The sequence below is a fragment of the Megalobrama amblycephala genome, linkage group LG1 (assembly GCF_018812025.1).
Source record: "Megalobrama amblycephala isolate DHTTF-2021 linkage group LG1, ASM1881202v1, whole genome shotgun sequence".
NCBI classification, from domain to species: Eukaryota; Metazoa; Chordata; class Actinopteri; order Cypriniformes; family Xenocyprididae; genus Megalobrama; species Megalobrama amblycephala.
Genome location: NC_063044.1, coordinates 8,327,345 through 8,352,418, shown reverse-complemented (window position 1 = coordinate 8,352,418; position 25,074 = coordinate 8,327,345). Strand labels below are relative to the sequence as shown.

At 45.8% G+C, this 25,074-nt stretch overlaps 1 protein-coding gene and 1 long non-coding RNA gene across 2 annotated transcripts in view; both read left to right on the top strand.

Moving 5' to 3' along the window:
• LOC125242987 (gastrula zinc finger protein XlCGF26.1-like) overlaps positions 1 to 25,074 on the top strand; it is a 204,154-nt gene that overhangs the window by 80,305 nt on the left and 98,775 nt on the right. The gene's annotated exons all lie outside the window — the stretch shown is intronic.
• Positions 15,148 to 16,190, top strand: LOC125243878. The gene is made up of 3 exons (XR_007179168.1): positions 15,148 to 15,261; positions 15,368 to 15,697; positions 15,898 to 16,190. It is a non-coding gene; the product is annotated as an uncharacterized LOC125243878 (long non-coding RNA).

The following is a 25,074-nucleotide window of genomic DNA, read 5'->3' as shown; positions in this document are numbered from 1 at the left end:
CCGGGAGGGGACATGTTCGGTTCACTTAGTTTTGTCGTGGCCACAACATATAAACTTGTGGGAACGTGATAATAAGTCGTGGCCACGACATATAAACTCGTGGGAACGTGATAATAAGTTGTGGCCACGAGATATTAATTCGTGGGAACGTGATAATAAGTCGTGGCCACAAGATATTAATTCGTGGGAACGTGATAATAAGTCGTGGCCACGAGATTATTTTGTCGAGGGAACGTCATCCTTATGTCGTGGCCACGCGATGTAAAGTCGTGGCCTCGAGATCATATGGTGAGGGAACGATATATTTTTCTCATGGCCTCGAGATCATATGGTGAGGGAACGATATATTTTTCTCGTGGCCCGACTTCATTATGGTGAGGGAACGACATCTGGTTGTCATGGCCACGAGATATATTACAGGGACCACACCGTCACTGTAACCATTCACAGCAGTCGGAGATGGAGATGATTGATGAAATAGCATTTTACTTTGAATTAGGAATGTCATATAAAGATATAGTGCGATCTCTGGCATTAAGACATGGGTACGTTATAAGTGAAAGACACCTGAAGCGCATTCTTAAGTGCAATGTGCTTTGCCGTCGGAAATTTGCTGGATTGAATGAAATACTCGGAATCATCATTGACCAGTTGAACGGTCCCGGACGCCTCCACGGATACCGCTGGATGCATACAAAGTGCCTAGAAAATGGTATACGTGCACGAAAACAGGATGTTTGAATAATTTTAAAAGAGCTTGATCCAGAAAGTTCATTACTTCGTCGTCGACGCCGACTACATCGTCGGCAATACTTTTCTCAAGGACCCAATTATATTTGGCATGTCGATTCTTATGATAAACTCAAACCATACGGAATCTGTATTAACGGGTGCATAGATGGGTTTTCTCGTAGAATGATATGGCTCAAGGCAGCACACACTAACAGCAACCCTGAAATCATTGCTGGTTACTTCGTGGAGAGTGTGCTGCAAACTGGGGGATGTCCACGACTTATAAGATGCGACCTGGGAACAGAGAATGTGATCATGCGTGACATCCAGATGTTCTTCAGACGAAACTATGTTGATGAGCGGGCAGGGGCCCGCAGCTGCATTACTGGTGTTAGTTCAGCAAACCAAAGAATTGAAAGTTGGTGGGGGTTGATGTGCAAAGAAGGGATTGAATTCTGGATACAGTTTTTTGGAGAGTTAAAAGATGAGGGACTGTTTGCTGGAGATTTTCTGGATAAAGCATTGTTGCAGCTGTGCTTTCGAAGTATGATTCAGGTAAGCCAAATGCTATTTTAAACAACCCTTTTAGTTTACTAACCTATGGGCCTTGGCGTAACTGATTAGATTTACATTTGTCAATCCCCATTATGTTTGTTGATTGGTTAATTGACCTTACATTAATTATTCTGCATTCGTTTACTTTTATTACAAAACGTTAAAGTTATTAAAAAAAATACAAATAGTGTCTTTAAACAAATAATTAGTTTTGATATTTGTCTAAAATGCGCAAATGTTGTCTTCTATTTTATCTCAGGAGGAATTGGATGAGATCGCGACGGTTTTGAATGCGCACCGGATTCGACCTTCAGCAAACTGCAATGTTCCTTCCGGGATCCCAAATATCATGTTCATGGCACCTCAACTATATGGTACAGAAGACTTCATTGTACATCAGAACAGAGATGATCTACAGACAGCTGAAGACGCATGCTTGTTCCTGCCAGCAGTGCCTTGTGATGAGTAGGTGTTTGATCTGTGTACAATCTTCATGGAAGAGCGTCACTTAAGCTTCCCCAGTGACAGACATGAGGCATTAGAGCTATATGTAGAACTCAGGGATGCTGTCCGTTCCCAGATTACTGAATAATAGCCTTAAATTGACTGGACAATTACAGCATTGAGATTTACATGTGTCTTTTGACAGTTTGAAAATGATAAATTAACATGATCTCTTCAACTTTACTCAGGTTTTAGCACAAAATAAATTTCATTATTTATGCACACTGTAATTGTTTGTGTATAGGCTACTTAAGTAGTTATAAATAAAAAAAGTTTTGACTTTGTACAGATGCAAGCATGACATAGGCATATTGAATGCCAAAGCTTTCAAAGAACGAACCTCCAAGTACCTTAAATATATAAAATGTACCTTAGTCTAGTCTTACATCTACATACCTGTTTGAATTGTGTGTAGATTTACTGTCAATTATTGAATAATATTTTAAAGACTCTTTAAAGTTCAAAACACTTTATAATTTAAACAAAACTATGTACATAAACCAGCCTGTGACAGAAATAAAGAGGTCAATAAGAGAAAATGTCTGAACTCTTATACTTATTTTAATAAACTTTGAATCCATGTATAAACATTTTAAAAATGTCTTAATAAACATGGAATGCATAAACATTTTAAACATTTCTTATCCAGAGATTGTTTCCTTTTAACAATGAAAAAGCAATTTTTCATTTAAAATTTGTTAAAATTTAAGCAATTATACAATTCTAAGTGCATTGAACTTACTTGAGAATTAAACATAATACACATCTTTTTCTAGCTGTCCTGAGATTTGAAAACAGGGAAAAAAGTTAATCAACTTAATGCATAAACATTTTAACTTATCCATAGATCATTTATTTCATTTTAACAATGAAATTTTAAGCTATTTTTAACAGAAATCTGTAACAAGCTAATAGTGCAACGAGCTTACTTTAGAAATAAACATAATAATAATCTTTTCCTAGTTGTCCTGAGATTTGAAAAAAAAAAAAAAACGTTTTACTAAACATGTAATGCATACACATTTTAAACATTTCTACTCGTCCATAGATCTTTTGTTTCATTTTAACAATTAAATTTTAAGCTATTTTTTAACAAATCTGTAACAAGCTTTAAATGGAATGAGCTTCAAAATAAACATAATATCTTTTCTTGTTGTCCTGATATTTAAAATACAAAAAAAAATAATAATAATAATAAAAAAAAAAAAAATAATAATAATAATAATAATGTCTGGAGATCTTTTTGTCTTCTGTTTACAAGAAATGCAAGTTTAAACTGCATTTGTTCTTTATGACATTAAAACTATAAAACACTTTTGTTTGCAACTCAAAACAGTTACCTGTAAGCAATATAATTTGGTCCTGAAATGAATTTTTTCCAAGATATTTTAGTATGGGCAGCAGCACAACAGTTTGATTGAAATCATGTGATTACTTGTTGTATCAAATTAGACTACATTACAGTTAATGAATAACTGTTTTTTTAAATGTCACATAACCAATCTGTAACTTCACAAATTTCAGTAAGTAATCACTAAAACAAATTTTAAACTTTAATTTTCAGAATATAAAACCATAATTTTCCCAAATTAAACAGAATTTAAATAAAAAAAATAATAAAAAAAATACATTTGTGCACCTAAAATATTCCCTAGTAAGTTTGAATTTTTTTTTTTAACTGTTCCAATAATGTTGAAACAACTGTCCCTTTCAGTCCAAGTGTTTGGAAGTACATCATGGTTTATGTACACCATTTTACATTCAATGAGGCAATAACTAGTTGAGGCACATTGAAAGCGATGTCTGGAAGTTGATTGAGTGTGAATCATATTCCAGCTTTTGCACGAAAACCTGAAAACTGAAAAAGCAATACATGATAAACTGGTTAAAAAGAGACAAAATGCACAATTTACAATTTTTTTATTTGTCTAGGACAATTTGTATTGTTATGCATTATGATACTCACCAGAACAAAGTTTATACAACATCCATCACCCAAACTGAACTGTTCAGGATGGCATTGAAGTCAGTGCGGAGGTCTGGATAGTTCTGGTAGTTTAAAGGCAACATGAGATAGCAACCACACGTGTGAGCTTGTGGACAACACTGAAAGTCACTTGTTTCAATGAAATTCACCACAATGTGATTCCCAAAGAGCAAATCAGCCCCTGTGCAGAAGCGTAAGAAGTTTTTTAAGGTGTTCTCGTCTAATTCCATAATGTACTTCTTCAGGAATCTTGATACACAGCTCTGCTGGGCTGTCATGACTTCAGGGAAAACAAGGATTTCCTTCACACGCTTAGGTGTTGGTTTTTGCTCTTGTAAAATCTTTGCTAGTTCCTGTGGTGGCAAAGTACTAGAAAGATCCTTAAGAATGGGTCTCCAAGATTCAATAACAAACATAGGAGTTTGGATGAGAGCTTTGTGGCCCAACTGGTCCAAAAGTTGTGGCAGATTTTCTTCAGTAGGCCTCTGATGACAATCATTGGAATCTAGCACATCAAGAAGTGTCTCATGATCAGCTGAGTTGAAGTTTGCCATTGCCTCTTCAATGACATCACGCTCATGTTTTGCTATGTAGCACAGAAATGAATCTTTGACACTGCTATATGCAGTCCCATATAAAGCTTCTTCAAGAAATGGCAGGGAAAGACGAATAGGGAAATACTTGACCGCATGCCATCCTTTGACCAATACTTAGTTTGCCATTCATCACTCTGAAATTCATGTCTAAGGAATGGGACCTTGACATCTGCCCCCAAAGCACACCTGGAATAGAATTCATCCCAGAATTCAGTCAAGCAGTCGCGAAAAACCCCTGATCCAATAGCTTCTTCAATCTGTCCATTAGGGAGTTTCATTCGAATACTGATCTCTTTATCCATCATTGCTGGGTCACTGAAAGCTTGCATGAGATCACACAGAGCTTGTCCTCTTCGCACCAGAATAACAGTCTTTGGAATATCTTCAATTGGAATTGTATCATCCAAACTCCTAAACTCACTTGAACCTCCTCCAATTGTGACCTCATTATCAAATGATTCCTCAAATGGTGTGTCTTCCACATCAGTTGCAATCATTGCATTTTGTGATGTGGTATTGGGAGCTGAATGCCTCTAAGCTCCATACTTCTTGCACTGTGTTCACATTTTCAGCAATTAAATTACTTTCCTGACTCAGTGTTACCATTTGTTCTTGGAAGATGTCCTCCCTGTTCTCCATCTCCATGTGATCAATCATTGTATCAGTCTGTATGACTGATATTTGCTGGTCCATGACATCAAGTGGATCATGTAACATGATACTGGTGTTTTCAGAGTCACACTCTTCTAAAAATGTGAGGTCAATTGTTTCACCTTCTTTGATGCTAGAGCTGCTGGATGCTTGGTTATCTTCTGCACTTTCATTCAACATGGCATTTGCTTCAGGATTTGTGACATCATTTTCTGTAGTCTTCTCCATACCAACACACTTTGTAAAAAGATAAAGTCTAAGAATTTTAACCTTGCTTGCTTCATACAAATCTCCAATGGTACATTCTGATTCAATCATTCTATGGGAGAAATCTCGAATGTCACAATCAATACTTTTCAGATCTAGATGTTTGGATTTACCATTTGGAAAAAAGAGACCCTCTGCTATTTTCTGTACATCTTTCATTGTTGACTTAACATCTATGGTGACATGTCTGGTTCCACCCCCTTTTGCAGAGCGAACTTGTTTAAAGTCATTGTCTCTTGCACTGAAGTTCATCCAGCCCAGTTCCACACGTTTAGATTTCTTCTTGGCATTTGTGTTCCCAGCATATTTGTTGGAAATCTGTTGTTGATGTTCTTCTTTGCCTCTTGGGGTACATACTCGTTTCCTCAGTCTCTCAAACAAGTTACTTTTCCTGTCTGTATTTTCCATCGAACACTGTTTTCTTCGACAAAAGGCCACAGTTGCCACTCTGTCCCCATAGCAGGGAATGTATTTGGCTAGCTCTGTCTCTGACATCAGTGGTATTACAGATGCATCAATCTGTTGAAAGAAATAATTGTTTCAAAAAGGTTTGATTACAAAGTTTGCCTACATTTTTTGCATGTCATTCACTACACATTCAGTTTACAAATTATGTTATAATTTTAAAATCTGATATTATAGCAAAAGCAAAAAAAAAAACAAAAAAAAAATTTCTCCACCTTTAGGTTTCATACTTACAGTTCCCTTTCAGTCGGTCACGTTCGACGTACGTCAGTAGTGACCGACGAATTGGGATATCGCTAGAGAGCCCTATCAGCTTCGAGTGAACTAAAACAAGCCAATGGAATTAGCGTGCGATATTTGCATAATGCGCACCGCCTCCGACAGGTGTATATAAATAGGAAGCAGATGCAATCGCACTCTGTCTTTCGCTTTGGAGCCAACAGTTGGTGTCCAGCTTCAGACTTCACAAGAGTGAAACTAAATAGCCTTGGAGATTCAGCGTCTGTTTGTGTTGGCGTTAAGGCACAACAGCGAGGTCGCGAGCTTCCCGGGGAGCCTGAGCTAAGCTCTCAACTGCTGTTTTAACAGCAACTGAATTCCCATATAAAACGCAGTTGTATGTTGCGATTTGGGCCGGTTCCTCCCGGTGTGTTCGGGGAGTGGTGTACCCGAACACATTGCGTCACTCCCTGTGTGCTTCAGCACGAGAGAGCTGACTCTTCCCCTTCTAAAAGAGTTTCACAGACAGACACTGCGTCTTTTTCAAGATGTCATTCTGTCTGTGCGTTTCTGGAGGCGGTCGTTTCCTATCCTCATTGACGGCCACAATCACTTTCTCTCATGTCTGCTTAGCGTGCTGAAACTGTGTTTGTGGGTGGTTCATATTTTCTTATGAGAATATGCCCACGTCGGCGCGTTGTTTGTCTCGCCTTTCTCGTAAGGGCTTGAGCGTTCAGCGCGCCGTGTGGCGTCGAGCTGCCGGCTGACGGCGCGCGTTGCCATGGCAACCCTGCGCGTTGTCTGGCGCTCTAGATGCACGGTCGAGACTCGAGCGCCTTTAATGAGGTGGAGTCCCCTCACTTATTCCCCGATCTAGTTTATTTTTCTGAATCAGAGAAATACTACTTTGGTTAATAAGCCTGGGTGACCAGAGGATCACAGTGGGGCAACACCCGCCAAGTCATTCTCCGTGGGCCCCCCACTCCTCTAGTGCATCGCAAACATGCTGTGACTATGTCTGTGGGTGGTTCATGTTTAGTACAACATGGCCACGTCGGCGCCCAGTGCGCCGTGTGTCGTCCAGTTGGACGGCCACGTTCACTGTCCAGCATGGCTGGTAGCTTCTGCTTGGATTGCTGGTCCTTCTCATGAGGGACCTAGCGTCTTAGTCTGGGCTCCAGCAGAGGATCAGATGTCGACTGCTACATTGGAGAGAGTATTGTTGGGCTCTGAACATGAAGATGATGCTGAGTGTCCCACACTTGTGACGTGCTCATGCTGAATCAGATTCAGACTTGACAACCATGCTTTCCTGGGCCCCTGGGGGCGTTGTGCGACGCGTACTCGCCTTGCCCCGCCCCTGTCTTAGCCCGGACGTGCATGGAAAAACTTGGCAGTTTGTAGCCTCTTTGGTATCAAATATGGTACGCCAAAGGGGCCATAATCTGCATTACAAGTTTTTTCTCTCTCACTACCCTTTAGGGTGGGGTGGCAGTGCTACGGGCACACCACCTCTGCCCTGCATGGGTCTTGGCCCCTGGCAAGTCCGTGGTACGCCAAAGCACTCATTGCATGTGGGTAGTTCTGAGTCAGGGTTGAGCTACGCATGACCCAGGTCATAGCGCAGGCCCCTGGCCAGACAATGTCCACTGTGGTGGTCCGGAAACACCCCTGGCTAGTCTTGCTGGGATGTGTCGTTGTCAAAGTACACTTTCTCGACGCACTCATCTCACAAGCTGGCCTAAAACCCAGCCCGCTCCCCCGCAGCCAACCCAGTTGGTTAGCAGGAGGCGGTCCTGGGGATATGGCGACCTGAAGCTGAAGTAAACAGTTCTTTCCCCGGAGGAGGGCCGGGTGGAGAATTCTGGTCTGTTCTGCTGCTGGCTCTCCGGAGTCCAGCGGTACCCACGAATAGAACTGTTATCTGATCCTCCAGGTCCCAAGAGGGTGTGGCTGGTAGTGTGCAAGGCCCCGCCTTGCCGCTCTCAGCCCTCTCTCACTTCACCATCCAGGTTCCAGTGTGGTGGTTCAGGCCGCACCCCATGTGCCGTCTCCCATTCACACTGCTACCTCGCAGAGTCTGACCACACTCTGGGCCGCTTCCATGCCGTCCGAGTCGGGTCCCCGTACTCTGCTGGCGGCTGTTAGCGTGCGAGGCCCTGCCTTGTCACGCGCAGCCCCCCCTCACATCGCCAGCAGGTGGCAGTGTGATGGTGCAGGCCGCGCCCCGTGCGCCGTCTCCCATACGCACTGCTGCCTCGCAGAGTCTGACCACACTCCGGGCCGCTTCCATGCCGCCCGAGTCGGGTCCCCGTACTCTGCCTCGCTGTCCCACCCCCGGTGCGTCTGTGGTGCCTTTGGTCCCGCTGGCTCGGTGTCTGGAAGCGTGGATAGCACTCCCCAGCCCGTCCAGCTGGCTCATTCGTACCATCAGACTCGGCTATGCGATTCAGTTTGCCCGGCGTCCCCTGGTTTTCAGGGGTGTCCACTACACTCAGGTGTCACTGGACAATGCACCTGTTCTCCGGGCGGAGATTGCTGTCCTCCTGGCGAAGGATGCAATCGAGCCGGTCCCTCCAGCCGATATGAAGTCGGGGTTTTACAGCCCCTACTTCATTGTACCAAAAAGGGTGGTGGGCTACGGCCAATCCTGGATCTGCGCGTCCTGAGCCGGTACCTTCACAAGTTGCCGTTCAAGATGCTCATGCAGAAGCGCATTTTCGAATGCGTCCGTCCCCAGGATTGGTTTGCAGCGATCGACCTGAAGGACGCGTACTTTCATGTCTCGATTCTGCTTCGCCTCAGACCCTTCCTACGGTTTGCGTTCGAGGGTCGAGCATATCAGTACAAAGTCCTACCCTTCGGGCTGGCCCTGTCACCCCGCGTCTTCACGAAGGTTGCGGAGGCGGCCATTGTTCCCCTCAAGGAACAAGGCGTTCGTATTCTCAACTATCTTGACGACTGGTTGATCCTGGCCAGCTCGCGAGAGCAGTTGTGCGAACACAGGGACATGGTTCTAGCTCACCTCAGCCTACTACAACTGGGACAAGAGCAAACTCACCCCCGGCAGAGGATCTCTTATCTCGGTCTTGAGCTAGACTCGGTCGCCCGGACTGCGCGCCTCACCGAGGAGCGCGTCCAGTCGGTGTTGACCTGCCTGAGTACGCTCAAGCGCAGGACAGCGGCCCCACTGAAACTTTTTCAGAGGCTCCTGGGACATATGGCATCTGCAGCCGCGGTCACGCCGCTCAGATTGCTCCATATGAGGCCGCTTCAACACTGGCTCCGCGGCCGGGTCCCGAGATGGGCGTGGCAGCGCGGTACGCTCCGTGTCCCCGTGACACCGAGCTGCCGTCGCACCCTCATCCGGTGGTCGGACCCCTCGTTCCTGCAGGCAGGAGTGCCCTGGAACAGGTGTCCAGGCACGCTGTGGTCTCCACAGATGCCTCTGCCACCGGATGGGGGGCCACGTACAACGGGCATGCAGTGTCGGGTCTGTGGACGGGGCCTCAACTGCATTGGCATATCAATTGCCTGGAGTTGCTAGCAGTACATCTTGCATTGGCCGCTTCAAGAAGCTGCTGTCAGACAAGCACGTACTGGTCCGCTCGGACAGCACTGCGGCCGTTGCGTACATCAACCATCAAGGTGGTCTACGCTCCCGTCGCATGTCGCAACTCGCCCGCCATCTCGTTATGGAGTCAGAAGCATCTGAGGTCGCTTCGTGCCATTCATGTCCCAGGTGTGCTCAACCGTGCAGCGACGAGCTGTCACGGCAGCCTCCACTTGCGGGCGAGTGGCGGCTCCATCCCCAGGTGGTCCAGCTGATCTGGCAGCACTTCGGCGAGGCCCAGGTAGACCTGTTTGCCTCCCCAGAAACTGCCTACTGCCAGTGGTTCTATTCCCTGACCGGTGCCACGCTCGGCACGGATGCCCTGGCACACAGCTGGCCCCTGGGTCTGTGCAAATATGCGTTTCCCCCAGTGAGCCTTCTCGCACAGCTCCTGTGCAAGGTCAGGGAGGACGAGGAGTAGGTCTTGTTAGTGGCTCCGTATTGGCCCACTCGGACCTGGTTTTCGGACCAGATGCTCCTCACGACAGCCCCTCCTTGGCCGATTCCTCTGAGGAAGGACCTCCTGACTCAGAGACGGGGCACCCTATGGCACCCGCGTCCCGAGCTGTGGAACCTCCACGTGTGGTCCCTGGACGGGATGCGGAGGTTCTGAGTGATCTCCCGCAAGCGGTCGTAGACACCATCACTTCCGCTAGAGCTCCTTCCACGAGGAGCCTCTATGCACTGAAGTGGAACCTGTTCGTTGAATGGTGCTCCTCCTTCACTGAGAGGACCCCCGATCATGCTCGGTCAGATCTGTGCTTTCCTTCCTGCAAGAGGGCTTTGAGCGAAGGCGCGAAGTCGCCGCTATCGCTGCACATCACCATGCAGTTGAGGGTAAGTCCCTGGGGAAACACGATCTGATCGTCAGGTTCCTGAGGGGGGCGAGGAGACTGAATCCTTCTCGCCCTTCCTCCATACCCTCTTGGGATCTGACCCTGGTTCTTACATCTCTCCGGGGTCATCCCTTCGAGCCTCTGCAGTCAGTCGAGTTAAAAGTACTGTCTCTCTAGACCGTCCTCCTGGTTGCACTGGCTTCGCTTAAGAGGGTAGGGGATCTGCACGCATTTTCGGTCGACGAATCGTGCCTAGAATTCGGGCCCGATGACTCTCAGGTCATCCTGAGACCCCGGCCCAGATATGTGCCCAAGGTTCCTACCACTCCCTTCTGAGATCAGGTAGTGAACCTGCAAGCGCTGCCCTCGGAGGAGGCAGACCCAGCCCTAGCTTTGCTCTGTCCCGTCCGCGCTCTGCGTGTGTACGTGGACAGAACGCGAAGCTTCAGGACCTCAGATCAGCTCTTCGTCTGTTACGGAGGCCAGCAGAAGGGAAAGGCTGTCTCCAAGCAGAGGATGGCCCACTGGATAGTGGATGCCATCGCCTTGGCGTACGATTCCCAAGGCGTGCCTTGTCCGCTTGGGTTGAGAGCCCACTCCACCAGAGGAGTGGCCTCTTCCTGGGCATTGGCTCATGGCGCCTCGCTGACAGATATCTGTAGAGCTGCGGGCTGGGCGACACCTAACACGTTCGCTAGATTCTATAGCCTACGTGTAGAGCCGGTATCTTCCGGTGTACTCGCTTCCACTAGCCGGTAGACACGTTGAACCCGCTCTAAGTGTCGGCTTGCAATGCCATTCCCGCCCCCTGGGCCGGATACGTGCATCTATTGACTCCAGTCGTGTTCCCCACTTGGCGAACCCTGTCGAGTTCCTCCACCTCCCCCTTCGGCTCGGACATTGCGGAGTGTCTGATGCCAGGCCAACATCCGTCCCTGACGTTGTCTGTTGGCTGGGTTCCATATGTCGTGACTCCTCTACGTGAGCGGTCCCATATGTGTAATTGTCCACGGTTTAAAACTCCCTACGGCGAGTCCGTGTCTTTCCCTTAGCAGAGCCAGCTCTGCTGTCACCTGTCAGATGAGTCTCCCCCTACCCAGGTGGAGCCATCCCAGGGACTCCATATGCGTACTGCCCCCCGGGCCAGTCCATATGTGTATTCTCCACGTAAACTCCTCCCCCATTGGGTAGGTAGTGGCCTCCGCAGCATCCCCTACGGGTTCGCTTCCCCAGTGTAGTCTAGTTTACTTAGTGGGTATGTCGGAACAGCAGTAGACTCTCTCGGCGTAAGCTCGCCCCCTTCACCGTCCCAATTGGTGCGACGGGTGGCTAGAGCTTGCACTGGGCACTGGAAGGGGTTTCGTAACTGTGCCGCTTTATTTGGGATCCCAATTCGTCGGTCATTACTGACGTACGTCGAACGTGACCGACTGAAAGGGAATGTCTCGGTTACGTATGTAACCCTCGTTCCCTGAAGGAGGGAACGGAGACGTACGTCCCGTCGCCACAGTTTCTGTACCCTCGCTGTTGTGCAGACACCAGCTGTCTCCTCAGCGAAAAACAGAGTGCGATTGCATCTGCTTCCTATTTATATACACCTGTCGGAGGCGGTGCGCATTATGCAAATATCGCACGCCAATTCCATTGGCTTGTTTTAGTTCACTCGAAGCTGATAGGGCTCTCTAGCGATATCCCAATTCGTCGGTCACTACTGACGTATGTCTCCGTTCCCTCCTTCAGGGAACGAGGGTTACATACGTAACCGAGACGTTATTTAGACTTAGCAATAACATCATATTTAGTAAATGTTTGCATGTGGCCTTCAGGTAATACAAAAAGCAAATAAAACTGATTAACTTGTTTTACTTTAATAATGTTGTATTCAGATTACCTTTAAATTATCAATGAGGTGACACTCTTTTTGATAATGTTAGTATATTCTGGATAAATTGAAAACCAATTTAAAAAAATAGAGATGACAATCATCCCACGGTTCTGAACAACTAAACACAAAAACAGAGGTTCTGACAAAATGTTTTTTTTCTGCAGTCTATAAAAAAAAATAATTTCAAAGAATAATTAAAAAAAAGAACCGGTTTGAATAAATGATTCAATGACAAATACAGTACATTTTAACAGTCACTTGTCGCCATCTAGTGTTGTAACGATGTAATCGATACAATGTTTATCTGAAGCCTCAGGTTATTTTGAAACGATTCCTTTATTTTGATCTCTACCGTACATCACCGTCTATATCTGAACTATAAACTTTAATCCCAGTACTTGATAATGTGAATTATTGTAAAACAGAAATGCTTTGTAGTTGAAATTCGCCTATGTGTACAATGGAACATCGTGCAGCTTATGAAACTCGATACATAATGTATTAAAACTGTCCTATTACTGCAAGTTTACATATAAACAATAAAAAATACACTTTACCTTGTCTTGTTCAATTTTGGTAATGTAGTTCTCCTCTATGTTGCGATGCCTCAAAAAATCCAAAAGCTCGTGCGAATCCATGTCAGGTCACCAAAAGTCCAGTTTAACAAACAACAAAACAAAAATACAATAAACAAATAACGAGAAACTAAAATAAACAAATAACAAAGTCAGTTATGACAGGGGTTAAAGGAGAAGCCCGTGTAGCTGTGAAGATTCGGGTCCCACATTGTGGCTACAAAACGGATGTCGTTCCCTCACCATAAAGAAGTCGTGGCCACGAGAAAAATATATCGTTCCCTCACCATATGATCTTGAGGCCACGACTTTACATCACGTGGCCACGACATAAGGATGTCGTTCCCTCGACAAAATAATCTCGTGGCCACGACTTATTATCACGTTCCCACGAATTAATATCTCGTGGCCACGACTTATTATCACGTTCCCACGAGTTTATATGTCGTGGCCACGACAAAACTAAGTGAACCGAACATGTCCCCTCCCGGTCACCGTAATTGGACATTTAGAGGCAAACAGACGCACAGTGCAAACTTCGGAGATGGTTACATCCACAAAGAAGACCCCGACAAAGAGAAAGTGTGCCCGGACGACTTATTTAATTGGAGGCAACGAGATCTGCAAGAATACTTTTCTGTTTCTCATGGGGTGAGTTTCCATTAACATCAAAGTTTGTCGTTTTGTGTTCATTCTAAGAACACGTACACGTTTTCTCATGTGTCTATTGTTATTAGCTAGCTCAGGACTGTCGTTTAATTGTAATCGTTAGCATTGTATCACTTGCCAAAAAGCCCCATTACTATAATTGGCTTTTAGATGGTAATGTTAGCATCTGCTATTAATTTGAATAATGCTTCAATTGCTTGAATTGACTGGTGTGAATGACTTAGCCCACGTAAACCTGCCAGTTAGCATTCTTGAATTGAATGTGATGCTAATCATTTTAGCTAGTGGTGGAGGAAGTGCTACATTCTTAACAAGGATTTTCTAACGTAATGGTAAATGTATCAGATTAAATTCCTACTTAAGTAAAAGTAAAAGTATCCGTAAAATGTGCGTTATAAGTCAAAAGTAAAAGTATTTATGAAGAGTTTAATGTACAGGATTTTTTTTTATCCTTTGACTCAATAATTTGACCTATAATTTGTACAATGCATTCTGATATAGGTGACAAGATGCCTGTTAGCATGATGTTAAACATTTTTTCCTTTTTTTTTCTCCTTTTTTCAGCATTGGCAAAGACACCCTGGCTGATATAGTCAAACACTATGAGGAGAATGGCGCAAGACCACGTTTGAGGAAGAAGCACTCACTGCCACGTCCGCCAGTCAGGTTCATCAGGCCTGAGGATATCAACAGAGTTGTGGACTTCATAAAAAACTATGCAGAAGACTATGGGCCCTATAATACACCCGGCGCAATGCGACGCAAGGCGCAGCGCAAGTGTGTTTGCTAGTTTGCGTCCGGCGCCGTTCGCGTTTTCCCGTTCAGCGCCACGTCCTTAAATTAGTAAATGCATATGCGCCAGTTAGTGCGCCCATGGGCGTGCTGGTCTAAAAAAGAGGTGTGTTCAGGTGCATTGCCGGCGCATTGCTATTTTAAGGAGCTGAAAATAGACTGCGCCATAGACCAACTCAAACCTGGTCTAAAGTCTAAAGTCAATGGTGCAATATTTTTTTGTTAGAGCGCGTTGGTAGAAACTGCGCCTCTGGGCGCGTCCACAGTGCGCGTTGACTTTGCTTATTACACACAGGGATGCGCATCACACAAACATGCCAAATATTAAAAACAAAAGGATTACAGTGTAAAAGAATATTATTGTGTAGGCTAAATAAATAAAAAAATGTAATGATGAATAGTCATTGCGTGTATTAGGTTAGGCTACCTATTTTCAATTCAGCCTATTACTACTTATAATGATGAACGAAATTGGCTAATTAATTGAACAATCGTGCCAATACACACACATATATATTAACTGACTCATCGCGTGTACGCCATGTAAATAGCAATCCGCCATGGCGCGAGCGCATCTCGCTCTTAAAGGGAATGGGAGATGACACTCTGATTGGTTTATTGAACGTTACGCCCATTACTCATTAAGAGAATAGGGACAACCCATTTCAAAAATGCGCCCCGGCGCACGGACCGTTTTTCCGTCATTAAAATAGCAACAGTGGATTTGGACACGCCCTGAGTGCACCTGCGCCATGCGCTTTACACTTTGCGTTTAGATCGTTAAAATAGGGCCCTATGCCATCATGCTGCCTGGCCGACAGCCTGGGCATAAGGATTGGCATGTGAAGTTGCTGCCAACTCATGTGTCCAAGGCCTCAGTGTGGCGTCTCTACGTGAAGTCTGCTAAGGAGCTTGGTATGTGTAAACATTGATTTATAATTGAGTGCTTATAATGTGAAATAATGCGAAGCACTATTAGCAATTACAATACAATTAACCATAAGCAATATCTGTTTTTCAGGTGAGCGTGCAGTTTGTAAAACCAGCTTGAAAGCACTGTGGGACCGACTTCTCCCACACATCAAAAGTTGCCGGCACAGATCTCTGCTGGCAGTGCCAAAGCAATAACGAGCAGCTGATACGAAGTGCAAACCTCCCAGATGACAGAAAGTCTGAAGCAGTAAAGAAGCAACAAGATCATCTTTCCCTTGTGCAGAAAGAGAGGGCTGTGTACAACGACATGACTGCTGCCTGTAGAAAGATTTGCTCTGGCTCTAACCTGTCTTTTGGACCGTCCCTACCAGCATGCAAGAAGATTAGGATGCATTACAGTTTTGATTTTGCTCAGCAGGTAATACTTCACACACATTTACTTTACTTTATTAATGTCCCTTAAAGGGCGATTTGGTGCATGAGAATAAGCAGCCTGATAATAGCGCAAATGCAGAATAGCATCAATATAGTAATTTTTATCTTTATTAGACAGTTATGAATATACACAAATTTTATTTAATATAATCCAAGTTCCCTCTCTCCCTCTGTCTCCAACAGTTACACTTTCCCTCAAACCCTCTCCAGCCAGGACCAATGTACTTCCTGACCCCATGGAAATGTGGCCTATTTGGTGTTTCCTGTGAAGGGCTGCAGAAACAGGTGAATTACCTGATTGATGAAGGCATGTCATCTACTAAGGGAAGCAATGAAGTCATCAGCTACATGTATCATTTCTTCGGCAACTTTGGAGTTGGAGAAACAGAGGTGGATCTTCATTGTGACAACTGCAGTGGGCAGAACAAGAACAACTTCATGCTCTGGTACCTTGCCTGGCGGGTTGGACACAAGCTTCACGATAAAATTTAAATCCACTTCCTTATTGCTGGCCACACCAAGTTTTCCCCTGACTGTGGCTTTGGACTCATCAAGCAAGCCTACATGAAGACAAGAGTCAACACTTTGGCAGACATCGCTGAGGTACTTTAACTTTACTTTGCTTTAATGACTTCAGTGCTGTTTTCTGTTCTGCTTCAATGAAACATTTAACTGAAGATCTTTTTTTTTCTTCCTCTCTTCTCTTTTTTGTCATCAGGTTGTGGAAAACAGCTCTCCTGTGAGTCACCTCAAAATCCCACAGCTTGTTGGAACGGCAGAGGGCAAAGTTTTAGTCCAGACCTTCGACTGGCAGCAGCATCTGACTCACCACTTCCGTAGACCCCCACAGATCAAGAGTTATCAGCACTTCAGGTACTTATATTGAAACTTTCACATTGTGTACATACAATATAACATAGTAACAACATACACATGGCAGTATTTTATGAGAAAATACTTTGCCATGTTTAAAATGTCTTATGTGCTTATTCTGTCACAGCTTTGATGCCAAGAGACCAGGTGTGGTGCTTGCAAAAACTCTCTGTGATGCACAACCTGTCGAATATCAGCTACTGCGCGACGGAGCAGATCTGCCCCCACAGTCCTGGCCCCACCTGGACTGAACATTGACAGGGAGACCTATCTGTATGAAAAAAATCAGGCCATTCTGTGCTGACGAGGCAAGATACATCACATGCCCAGCGCCAAGGGTCACAACACAGAAGAGACTGCGAATGTAATATCATTGGACTGTGTCACAAAGACCTTTGTCTTATGCTGCTATTACCAAGTAAAAGTGGTACTTTTGGTACATACTTGGATTCATACTCATGCCCTGGAAAGTTTTTGAAAATAAACATACATAGATACAGATCCTTGCAAGTGCTTGAATTTATTTTGTGCAAGAAGTTTTCTGGAAGAAATTCCATATTATTCTCTCCGGTCCGATAATGTGTTATTTCACCAACACTTCGCGGACTATGCTTGATTTACGTTAGTTACTTGCATTTACGCATTACGTTAAGTGTTTACCATGTGAGTTACTTTGTGTTGTACGTTGCCATGATGTTCACGCGTGCACAAAACTACTACGGTACCTCAGCGTTTCACAGACACACTGTGAAATGACTGGTTACATGAGCCTAAGCTCTTTTCAATAAAATCTATGCAAAAGTTAATATCAGATCATTTTAGAATACAGTATAGGATGTACCGAATATTCTTCAGTTTTATGCAGAACAGAAATATGACAAATAGAATCAGACCTCTGTCATATGGCCAAAAATAAATGCAAAAAAAAAAAAAGCTTTTTGCACAGTTGTGTTTCACACATGAAAACTGTAACAATGTATTTTACAAGGTAACACGATGTAACCTTGCTCTCACTTGAAATGTGTCCTCACATTAACAGGGGGGAGCTTTACAGGGGGTATGTGTAACAAAGTTCGTATATAAGGAAGGAAGACGACAAGGGTCGGCTGCGACTACTGGCTGCTTTTATTAAATAAATGTAAACAAGAGGCGTGCAAACAGGCACAAAATAATCATAAACAATATCGTGAGTTCACTCCGTCAGCTCCAGCAGGTTTCCAGGAGTGTGGCAGCCAGTAGTCCTTCTCTCTCTCCCTCGCTCCTGTTTCTCCTGGCGTTAAATACTCTCTCCACGGCAATTACTGTAACAAGAGACAGGTGTTTGTTATTTGCGCTTAACCCGCTCATCCACCGCGCGTCTCCTGACGCTCTCCCCCGCTGCAGCGTTCGCTGAACCACGCCCCCCCTTGCCACATACCCCCACCGCCCGACTCAGGCCGGGAGCCATCCGGCCTGCAGCCCCCCCCCATTTCTGGAGAGGAAATCGGCCACAGCCATCTGAACACCCGGCCTGTGGACCACCTTGAATTTAAAAGGCTGTAAAGCTAGATACCAACGAGTGATCCGCGCGTTGGTATCCTTCATGCGGTGGAGCCACTGCAGAGGGGCGTGGTCCGAACAGAGGGTGAATTCCCGTCCCAGGAGATAATAGCGGAGGGTGAGGACGGCCCACCTGATGGCCAAACACTCCTTCTCCACGGTGCTGTACTTAGTCTCTCTCTTGGAGAGCTTACGACTAATGTACAGCACCGGCCGTTCCTCCCCCTCTATCTCCTGGGACAGGACAGCACCCAGCCCCCTGTCCGATGCGTCAGTCTGCAACAAAAAAGGGAGAGAGAAATCAGGAGAGTGAAGCAACGGCCCGCCACACAGAGCAGCCTTTACTTGGGTAAACGCCTGCTGGCACAGTTCCGTCCACTGGACCGTATCTGGTGCCTCCTTTTTAGTAAGATCAGTCAAGGGGCTGGTGAGGTCCGAATAATTAGGCACAAACCTTCTATAATATCCCGCCAGCCCCGCAAGCATGGGGCCGTAAAACCCTGTCCATCAGCCGCTGAAAGGTAGCCGGTGCCCCGAACAGCCCGAACGGAAGTGTAACAAATTGGTGTAATCCAAACGGCGTCGTGAAAGCTGTTTTTTCTCGGGATAACGGAGATAAGGGGATCTGCCAATAACCCTTTGTTAAGTCCAGTGTCGAATAAAAACGAGCCGTACCAAGCCGGTCAAGCAATTCGTCAACCCGTGGCATTGGATATGCGTCGAATTTCGACACAGCATTCACCTTGCGAAAATCCACACAGAACCGGACCGAGCCGTCCGTCTTAGGAACCAAAACTATTGGGCTCGCCCAGTTACTGTTGGATTCTTCTATTACTCCCATCTCAAGCATCGCACCTAATTCTTCCTGAACTACTTTTTTCTTGTGTTCAGGCAAGCGATACGGCCAGCTGCGAACCACCACGCCCGTCTCGATATGGTGCTGAATGAGGTTTGTACGGCCAGGTAGGGGAGAAAACACGTCAGCAAACTCTGCCTGTAATTTGGTTAGATCAATGAGCTGGGAGGGTGAGAGGTGATCTCCCCCTGGGGCCAGTGCGAGAGATTGTTTTTTTATATTCGCCTCTGGCCCGAGATCATCCTCTCCGCTAATCACCGTCGCCAGCATCACTGATTCCCCTCATTCCATTTTTTCAGGAGATTGAGGTGATAAATTTGACGTGCTCCTCTCCTATCTGAGCGTATTACCTCATAATCGAGCTCTCCAACTTGCCGTGTGACCTCAAACGGTCCTTGCCACTTTGCAAGTAATTTTGAACTTGACGTTGGGAGTAATACAAGCACTTTATCTCCCGGTGCAAATTTACGCAGATTGGTCCCCCTGTTATACAGCCGGCTCTGTTTGTCCTGGGCCTGCAACAAATTCTCCATAGATAGCCGCCCCAACGTGTGGAGTTTTGTTCTCAGGTCCAGCACATATTGAATTTCGTTTTTATATTGAGAAGGTCCGTCCTCCCAAGCCTCCCTTATGACGTCTAACACCCCTCTGGGCTGACGACCATAGAGAAGCTCGAAGGGGGAAAACCCCGTGGAGGCTTGCGGGACCTCTCTCACAGCGAACAACAGGGGTTCCAACCATCTATCCCAATTTTTGGCGTCTTCCTGAACGAATTTACGAATCATTGTCTTAAGCGTGCGATTAAAACGTTCGACCAGCCCGTCCGTTTGTGGGTGAAAGACGCTGGTCCGAATCGATTTAATGCCCAATAATTCGTAAAGTTTGCGTAACGTCCGTGACATAAACGCCGTGCCCTGATCAGTGAGGATTTCCTTAGGAATCCCCACTCGGGAGATTAAAGAAAACAGTGCGTCAGCAACACTCTTAACGGAAATGTTGCGGAGAGCCACTGCTTCTGGATATCGTGTTGCATAATCCACAATGACCAATGCAAAACGATGTCCCCGTGCTGATCGCTCTAATGGCCCGATGAGGTCCATGCCAATTCTTTCGAAGGGGACCTGCATTAATGGAAGGGGGCGCAAAGGCGCTTTTGGGGTGGCCGGTGGGTTTACCAACTGACATTCACGACAAGCCGCGCACCACCTGCGCACATTCTCGTGAATACCCGGCCAAAAAAATCGGGTCATGAGGCGATTTAGTGTTGTCCCCTGTCCTAAATGACCAGCCATTGGATTAGAATGAGCCGCCTGAAAAAGCATTTCCCGGCGGCTTCTGGGAACTAATAACTGGGTTGTATCTTCTTTTGTCTGAGCGTCTTGGGTCACTCGATACAACCTATTTTTAATAATTGCAAAATATGGATAGGTAAGCGGTTGTCCAGGATGTAGAGGCTGACCGTCGATGGTACTGACCTGTTCAAACGCACGTTTCAGCGTCTCATCCTGAGACTGCTCCAGGGGAAAATCATCGCGCTCCGAGAGAATCAGTCTCTCGATTTCGCTCTGTTCCCCTGAGGCAGTACCCAGTGGTCCCGGTTCAGTCTCTCCCGCCTGCACACTCGCGTTCCCCTCCGCTGCATTTTTCCCCCAAGAGGCATCCGTACACAAAGCCCCCAATAATTCTGTGAACGCTGGCCAATTGGTCCCCAAAATTAACGGATGCCGGAGGTGCGGGTTAACTGCCACCTCTACACTATGCTTTTGACCCCGAAATTGAATAATGACTGGCACAATAGGATATTCCACCACATCCCCATGCACACACCGCACCTTAACCATGCGGCTATTATCCAATGCCCCAGATTGTATCAAGCTTTGATGGATCGAGGTTTGGTTACATCCTGAATCCACCAAAGCCTGATAGGTACCCCCTTAATACTCACAGGTATTTGGTACCACCCAGCCTGACCGGGGCAGCCTGCGGGACGTCCGGGACCCGGACCATTGTCCCCACCTCCATAACAGGGCACCTGTCCACAAAATGCTCCGGGTCCCCGCAACGCCAGCAGGCCGGCCCAGACCTCCCCGCCGCTCCAGTGGCAGAGAGAGGGTTAAGCGGCTGACATGGAGAGAGCGGAGAAACAGGAGCGGGGTCCAACCCGGCCGGTGGTAATCACGCCCCCCTGGGCGGGACTCGAGGCGCCGAGTATGGATTCTGATTATTCTCGACTCGAGGAGGGCCGGGCGGACGGGACCTAGGTAAATGGACAGGTCGAGAGAGAGAAGGAGGTGGGAGAGAAGGAGAGAGAGAAGCAGATGGGAGAGGTTCGCCGACCCCTGGGCACGCCACCATGTGGTCCTCTGCGAGGTGGATGGCCGATTCCAGCGACGTGGGGTGGTGGCACTGGACCCACTCGGCCGTTCTTCTGGGGAGCCGAGTGATAAACTGCTCCAGTACCACACGGTCGATGATGCTCTCCACGTCACTTCCATCGGCCAGCAACCATTTGCGGCAGGAGTCCCGGAGCTGTTGGGCCATCACGAAGGGCCGGCCGGCCTCTGCCAGCTCCAAGGACCGGAACCGCTGGCGATGTTGTTCGGGGCTCCGGCCGACCCGCTGGATGATGGCCCTCTTGAGATCGTCGAAATCCAGGAGGTTCTGCACCGGAAGCTGCTGCGGCGCTACCTGGGACTCCCCGGAGAGCAGTGGGACCAGGCACATCGGCCACTGGTCCCGCGGCCATCCACAAATATCTGCCGTCTTCTCAAAAAGGTCTAGGAATGCCTCCGGGTCGTCCTCAGGCCCCATTTTGTTGAGAGGGAGGTGGGCGGGCGCAGCTTGTTGGACTGTGGCTTCCGGCCGAACCTCCCGGTCAATCCAGCTCCGGAACGTCTCGCGGTCTTCCTGCTGGGCTTGGAGGACGGCCTGGAACCGTCTTTCCTGATCCTGACGCAAGTCCAGCAGGGCCTGATGTTGTTCTTGCTGCATGACCGCGAGAGATGTAATTATCTCCGCAAATGGCGCAGTGGCAGAGGGCGCTTGCATGGCGGCGGCTTCCGTCTTCCTTCCCGGGTTTCGGCACCAGTGTAACAAAGTTCGTATATAAGGAAGGAAGACGACAAGGGTCGGCTGCGACTACTGGCTGCTTTTATTAAATAAATGTAAACAAGAGGCGTGCAAACAGGCACAAAAATAATCATAAACAATATCGTGAGTTCACTCCGTCAGCTCCAGCAGGTTTCCAGGAGTGTGGCAGCCAGTAGTCCTTCTCTCTCTCCCTCGCTCCTGTTTCTCCTGGCGTTATACTCTCTCCACGCCAATTACTGTAACAAGAGACAGGTGTTTGTTATTTTCGCTTAACCCGCTCATCCACCGCGCGTCTCCTGACGCTCTCCCCCGCTGCAGCGTTCGCTGAACCACGCCCCCCTTGCCACAGTATGGCTTATCTAAATGAGATGTAAATGAGCCCTATTGTCACTCTCAGCAGGTGAGAACAGGTGAGAACTGCAGAAACTTTAAAGGGGTTTTTCTCCCTCTTGAGCTTTTTTGAGTGCCTACCTTCAAATGGCCACAACTTCTCCAAATATTATCAGATTTCCATGTGTTACACATCGTTGGAAATCTTGGAGACTACACTTTCAGAATCTGTGAATAACTCAAAATGCCCCAGAAACGACTTGTGTCCCTACTTTCCGTGACTGGTCACATATGTATTTTATCAGTGTTGTTGAATTAAACCAAATGATTATTTGCTACTTTATTTGAACCAACCTTATTATTTCTAACCCTAACCCTATAATCAAAATAACTGACCAATTATTCGATTACAAAACTAATCATTAGTGACAGTATGTTTACATTAGTACAGAATGTTTAGTTAAAAAAAATCAAAATGCACCTGCATTGTTTTGCATTTTGTGACTTTGTCACAGCATTGTCACAACATCATTGAAGATTTCTTAAAAATTGTGATAAAATATGTCTCCTCTCATTTTTGTGAGAGATCGTCATACCCCTAATAAAACAATTTCCCCAAAAGTGTGGCCAGTGAAAATGCTGAGAGTGGCTAGTAACTTTGGAAAATACAGTGGCTGGTGGATAAAAAAGGTTAATGTCAAGCCTTGCATTTTACATGTTTTATAAGTCTTGGTTGTGGCATATAAAGTTTAAGTACTTGCCACAGTTATAGCTGACAGGATAACTTACGGTTTTTCACGTAGGCTAAATGAATTATGAATGAATGTACCATCGTTTGTTGCACTGTCTTTCTTATATTCATCGTTCATCATTTTCAGTCAAGTGAATAGTAAATAGCAATAGTGACACATTGTTACTCACACGTGTGTTGTGACGATACTGTCGGACCCAATATAGTCGGCACTGATGTAGCGGTTCGTACAGTTATTAATCAATTTATGGGTGGAATATGAATATAATAATTCATAAAGCTTTATGAATGATTATTATGCACATACCGACCCAAGGGGGGAATTAACCATATATGGTGAATTAATTATAACGAATTATAATCAATTACATATATGATTAGTTCTGGTTTAATAATTATTTAGAGAAACTGTTCGTTTGTCCGGCAAACTATAAGCTCCTCATAGAATATTATCAAAGGACGGTTTTTCTCTGGCCACGAGAAGGACCTCTTATTCTAGCATTCAAACGTAAAACAAGGATATAGGATCGAAACGTTAAAGTGACCTGGCTTTTGTTGAAATGAGCAAAAAGAACAATCGAGCATGAATAATGTGTTTAATATATGCAAACTACGACTACAGAGGTTATACATCTAAATACAGAATATACAAATATATACAAAAAGGGAACGTAGAGACAGGAAAGAGAGAAGGCAAATAGCAAAACCTAACAGTCCTTGAAAGCCAGCACAGAAATCAGTTTCATTTTCTAAGATTCAGAAACGGTACTTGCGTCAGTTTGCTTGCGGGGTTTCAGGTCAGTGCTGCTGCAGTTCATTGGCTTCTTCCGTTTCCGCGGAAGGGTTTGAACTGAGGACGTGAAAGTTAGTTTCGCCGGAGAGATGGTGGTCCCGTGATGAGCGCGATGGAAGCGCGTCGCTGTGACGTCCGGGAGAGACGTGCATGAGTGGGCGATGGACGATTCAGGGCCGTCGGGAGAACACACAGAAGAATCCTGGTGCTCCTCTTTTATGACAGATAAGCCGACACACCTCCTTGAGGTGGAATAGCCAATGACATTGATGCAAAGTTGGCGGGCAAGCTCTTTCTTTGTCTTGTCTCCTAGCTGAATTTATGACTATCAGATCGGATTTCGAGATGGAGCACTTTCTTCACAGTATCATTAAACACATAGAAAAATGCATTTGTCAGCTATGTGACATATCTCAGTGAATGAGCAGTAGCCAGAGCTTTAAAACGAGATCAAACTCGATAGATCAGAAAGGCATATAAAAGAAGTTATGGTTTACAGACAAAATTCCATCATTACAACTAAAACTAACTCAAATACAAAGTTCAGTCATGAAACTCTAACCGAGCGCTGATTGGGTCTTTCTACGCCATGGCATCAGCCAATCGGAAGTAATTCCATATCCACGCAACCATATATATCGTACCCTAGCCTGCGATCGACAAGCTGCGCAATGCGAAGCGCTGTTAGGAGCAGAATGCTTTCAGAATTTCAACATCTAAGATAAGTAAACAGGTTTTCTTATGATATTGCACAATGCTTTGAGAAGTATGCTTTCAATTGTTGAAGTATCATACACGGGGTCAAATCATGAGTCAACTCATGGTTGGGTCAACTCCCAACCTACTGTGATAACTATATGCACTAGCAGCTAGCGTACATGCATCACATTTGGAGCAGCAAACATATGTTGTAAGGATACAGAAAAATAGTTTGCTAATTTAAGTGTATGGGTTTCACTCCGTTTCACATAAGCTACAGCATTTCCTAATATTTAAGCAGCAGCAACATGCGAAAACAAATATTAGCGGATATCAACAGCATAGAACGCTAGCAGAAGTAAATGTGCGTTTCGCAATCGAATGACATTGTTCAATTATCTGCTAACCACGATCGATTACTCTTTAAAA